Below are 5,727 nucleotides of genomic sequence, written 5' to 3'. Positions count from 1 at the left end.
ACCATATACCGTAGCCCATGGATCGTAGCCCATAGACCATAGCCCATAGGCTATAGCTTATAGATCATGCCCCATAGACCATAGCCCATACACCAGATCCCATAGCCCATAGACCATAGCTCATAGCCCATATACCATAGACCATAGACCGTAGACCGTAGACGTCAGACAGAAGACAAAATACAGAAGACAGGACAGAAAAAAGAAAGAAGTAAGAAGAAATAAGACAGCATTCTTTAAACAAAAAGAGAGAATAAGAGAAAGAGCGAGAAAAGAAAGACAAGTAAAAAAACACAAAGAAGAGCGAGAAGAAAAAAGCAACAAGAACACAGAGCGAGAACAAAAAAGAGCGAGGAGAACAAAGAGGGACAAGAACAATGAGCGATAAGAACAGGGAGCGACAAACAAAAAGAGGGGGAAGAACAACGAGCGAGAAGAAGAGAGATCGACAAGAAGAAGCAAACAGTAGGTAATAGACAGTAGACACAAGCCAATAGACATTATACAATTAGACACTAGACATTTTACAACTGAAAAACCACATTAGACAATAGATAAACACTAGATAATAAATAATCGACGGTATACATTAGACAGTAGACAACAGACAGTAGCAAATATAAGAAAGCAGTATTGAAAAGACACTAGACCATAGACACCTGACCATAGACACTACACACTAGACACTAGACCATAGCCAGTAGACCATAGCCAATAGACAGAGTAGGCCATAGGCAGTAGACCATAGCTAGTGGACAGTAGATAGTAGACGGCAGACCACAGCCAGTACACCACAGACCGTAGCCCATAGAACGTAGCCCATAGACCGTAGCCCATAGACCGTAAACCATAGACCCAAGACCATAGACCATAGACCGCAGACCATAGACCATATACCATAAACCATAGACCATACACCACAGACCGTAGCCCATAGAACGCACCGCATAGACCGTAACCCATAGACTGCAGACCATAGACCATAGCCCATAGAGCATAGAGCATAGACCATAGATCATAGACCATACACCATAGACCGTAGACCGGATACCGTAGACCGTACACAGAAGAAAGAAGAAAGAAGAAAGAAGAAAGAAGAAAGAAGAAGAAAAACTTCTGTAGACAGAATAAAGAAACAGAAATAAACAAGAGAAGAAGAGAAAAAGCGAAAAAAGAGACAACAACAGAAAGACAAGAAAAAAGTGACAAGAAAAGAGCTGCAAAAAATAAGAAAAATGAGCGGCAAGACAAAAGACGGAGGAGAACATAGAGCGATAAGAACAAAGAGCGACAAGAACCAAGAGCCGCAACAAGAAAGAGCGAGAAGAAAAAGGAGTAGACAATGGACTATAGACAATGGACAATCGACACTAGACAGTAAACACTAGATAAGAGACACTATACAACAGACACTAGATACCAGACACAATACAATAGACACTAAACAATATACACTAGGCAATATACAATAGACACTAGACACCAGATCCTAGGCACTAGACAATAGACACTAGACAATACACACCATAGCCTATACAGCAGACAATAGACACTAGATACTAGACAATCGACACGAGCCAGGAGACTCTAGCCAGAAGACACTAGCCAGTAGCCAGTAGCCAGTAGCCAGAAGACAGAACACAGAAGATAGAAGACAGAAGACTTAAGAGTGGTAATGGGACGACGATGTCGACAACCCTTGCACTGACGGAGATAGGCGGCGATGGAGGGGGAGGGGGTGTAGGAGCTTTTCACTGCACTGACCAGTGAGGATGGGGACAATTTTATACAGGTCCCCGTCAACCGCGTTTGGTGAGAAAAACCGAACACCCACATAGCGAAACCTTAAGACGAAGAAGCAAAGGGACTTTCTGTACGAGGAACACTATTGTCACAAATACATTATTAAGGAGGCAATGCCAGTTCATATGGTTGTCATGCCATAACTCATTTTCACCACGGAATTAGGTTTTAGCTGCTACTTTTTTCATCTTGGTCAAAACGGGCTTTGACAACCTGCAGGAACGCTGCAGTTCGCTGGTGAAGCCAACCTATTATTTGGTATATTACAATCGCAGGCTGAGGTCCGATTGCTATTGCTGGTTTTCAGTAAAATTACTCATTTCTACCCAGCACCATGTAATAAGTAAGGAGTGCTTTGCGTGAGTAGCATTTTATATCCTATGCTATGCGTTTTACCACAGCAGCAAATGTTCCACGCCACACATACCGCCGCGCTCCAGTCACTGTGAGGTGTCACGTCACGTATATCACGTATATCACGTCACGTCCCTATGTCTGACATGTGCGGCGTGTTAGATTTTAGCAGGTTATCGGGCATCATTTGTATAAACAGGGAATTCAGCCACCAGCTGATCTGATATCCATCATTGTTGAGTTTTCGCCTACAAGCGCCATCGGCGGCGATTCTGATTTAGTTAAGCTTAGAGATTTAATTAAATTGAGTGTGCCTAGTGTTTTCGATTTTCATTAATCCCGTCTACGGAGAGTTTTGCGGTTATGGTTAGTTTTGGGTCTTACATATGCGCTTGTGTCTTGCAACTGTATTTGTTTATTTATTTTCTATCGATCGCATCGATGCCTGTGCGTGAACAAATACACGCTAAAAAATGAACCCATCAGGGCATAGGAAAGGACGATTGCACTGACTTCAATGTAGCAAGTCACTGTGAGCTAGTGACATGGTCATTATCTTGGTTGTTACTGCCTCCTGCGTATAGGGAGAACGCTGGCGGTATAGAGCGGTACGCACTTCCCTTACGTGATTCGAGACGGAAAAATACGATGGCCTGAACATGTCTGATGTAGCAGCGACATCGCAGCAACAATTTCATCGCACGCGTTTTGTTATTTCGAACGCTAAATTTGGTGCAGCGTGCATTCGGAATTCGGTCATTAATTTCAGGGAAAAGGAATCTTAGCCGCCTGCTGCTGCTGCCAAAACAACGTAGGGCATCTCATTTTTCTAGAACCTAGGTGCAGCTGATTGGTACAAGCAATACGGGCGCCTCATCCCAATATAAAGATGGCGAACATGATTTAATCGCGGTGCGTAACAACTGAACAGCCTTACCATGCGTCCAACACAGTCCACCCCCAGCCCTCAGCTGAATGTAAGTAAAAACAAAGGGAATAGCAAGGAGATCTACATAATGGCCGCCGCCATCGCCGCGCTCGCGTCGTTTGATGGCGTCGTTTCCGCCATCAAATGGGTCATATTCCACTTGCGCTGACCTCCGACGCGGCCTCACCTTATGCTGGTGCGTGGCGTCCTCTATTTGCGTGTCGATTGCCGCGGACCCTGTGGTGGAATTTGATTTGTTGACTAGACGACACCAAAAGACGTCTTTCTTAAAGTTCGTTGAGTGGCGTCGTGCCCACCCGATGCATTTTCTTCCTTGTTTCCACCTTCATTTGATTTTCTGCAGGTCATCATTTCTATTATTTTTAACATTTTATCGCCAGCTCTGTCTAGTTCGGCACTTGCTTGGGAGAATTTCATAGCCGTTGTGCTATTAAATATTATGCCTGACTCTCCTTAGGTTCGCCACATTTGCCAATTCAGCTTGAACTGTCCCCGTAGGATCAACATTTATGCCCATATTCTCATCCTGGCTGCAATACATCCTGCTACGTCGCGTTCTTCTTTGCTCTTCACCCATCTGATAAAAACGTTTTTGCTGCTGAGTTAAAAGGAATGTTCCACAGTTGAAAATATTGAGGGAAACAACATATAAGATGAAATACACTCACTTAAAGATATTAGTATACTTGTGCGCAGGAAAGGCTTCTCTAGCCAACACAGTTCCTCTGTAAAGTAAGTATGCTGCTGAGCACGTCTTCATTTGATTGCGTCATCATACCCCGAACAACACTGACCGAGAGCCGATCAACAATCGTTACATCTGGAAATCGTGCTCACGAACTCCAGATGCAAACAAATGTTAAGATTTGAACGACGTTGCTATGGCATCATGCATGCATGACTGACCTAGAAATACTCTATTTGAGATAGTGTGCCCATCTTCGCGGTTGCGCAGCTCAGAAGCTTGGGTGGTTCAGAAGGGCAGGACTGCACCGAATGCACCGAATGATCTTCAAAATGGATATTGGGTTCAAAATCCCTACAAATGTGGAACACTTTCTTTGACATCACACTGCATTGCATCCTATCACGGTTTTTGATATATCGGTCGCATGAACCAAAGCTGTTGGGTAATGTCTGGGTTGGCGTGCTAGGTTTGACGCAGAAGGACATTTTGCGACATTTTGTATTGCGAACGGTTTGTCACACATGTTGGTTAAGAAACTTTCACACTTAGTAGAAGAATATTACCTAAGTACGGAGGCAACACAGCAGTACGCATTTCATGCGGGTACACGAATGATCAGAAAATCCACGACCCAAACCAACCTGACGCCACTCAGCCGTCACGCACCGAGAGCGCCACCTCACGGCATACTGGTGGCGCCACCAAGTGGCCACCCGGCTTACAATGCTCAACAATGCAACTCGTTATGTCACGCTGATAAAACTTAAGCGTCGCTTCTCTTAGTGGGATAACGAAGACAAGGAACTCTAACAACAATTATGGCGCTGGTGCAGCAACACAGCAACAACATAGCCCACTATGTCGATGTTATCGTGCGGTTAGGGTCAAATCCCTGTGGCAAAGCTGGAAAATATATGAAAGCGGCTATAGGCGAAAAAGGGAAGATGGGAAAACTCTTTTCAAAAGGTGAACCGACACCCGAAGAAACGCTTATCACTGTAGAACAATGACCAGCTTTAAAGCTGCTCAGTCGCGCCGGCGCCCAGCCGACTGCCGTTCAGACCCGTCAATGGCCAACTGCCACCCCCCCCCCCCCCCTTCCCCATGCGGAGACATGTAGAAGGCTCAGTCACGTGACCCTGGTGACCACTTCGGCAGGGGCGGGGGGGGGGGGGGGGCGATGCCCAACTCCAAGAAAACAGGGCGGTCAGTGGCATAAAAACAGAGGCGTTACATATTCTCCAATAATCTGACAAACAGCCGAGAAAGCAATGCTTCATTTTCTTAAAACTTTCCTGGTTCACCCTTATTTCTGTACTGACTGTTTCATTCTGCACAATTATAGCATTATTTTGTACGCACTCGTTCACGAGCAACTCTAAATACCGCAACTTTTATGACAGCAGCTTTTGCTGGAAAATAATACTCGTTCACAAAACTTTCCATTACACTAAGTGTATGTTTAACCGCGCAATGCACCGCAGCAAAATTGTAGCCAGCTGCATTGAGTCAGTTTTCCATCCGGTCGACAGTCTTTAGGCTATTACTGTGCCAGTTGAACATCCATTGAACTCATTCTGAAAACTTAACATTTTGAGAATGTAGGAAAACGTGACATGTAAAGGATTCGTAACTGCATGTTCCACATCTTCTCTTATGATTCTAAAGCATTTAACGTTTTATCACGCTCGTCGTCCTTGCATATAACCCTACATGCACTTCAGCCCGATTCCATTCGCGACAAATAAGTTAGTTTTTTGGTTTATATTAGAACCCTTTTGGCCAATAATGACCATTTCCAAGCTATGGGATGAAGGGGGGGGGGGGGGGTTGACGATGCTAAGACAAAACTACGCGCACCTGGTGGCCCTCCGCTGAGAATTCTGGCCGCACAGGGACCAGTATGGAGGACATGCGCCCAGCGCTCGAACAT

The sequence above is a fragment of the Pollicipes pollicipes genome, unplaced genomic scaffold (genome assembly GCF_011947565.3).
Source record: "Pollicipes pollicipes isolate AB1234 unplaced genomic scaffold, Ppol_2.1 Scaffold_5724;HRSCAF=6776_pilon_pilon_pilon, whole genome shotgun sequence".
NCBI lineage: Eukaryota > Metazoa > Arthropoda > Thecostraca > Pollicipedomorpha > Pollicipedidae > Pollicipes > Pollicipes pollicipes.
The sequence above is the reverse complement of the archived record's forward strand: the minus strand, read 5'-3'. Positions refer to the sequence as shown.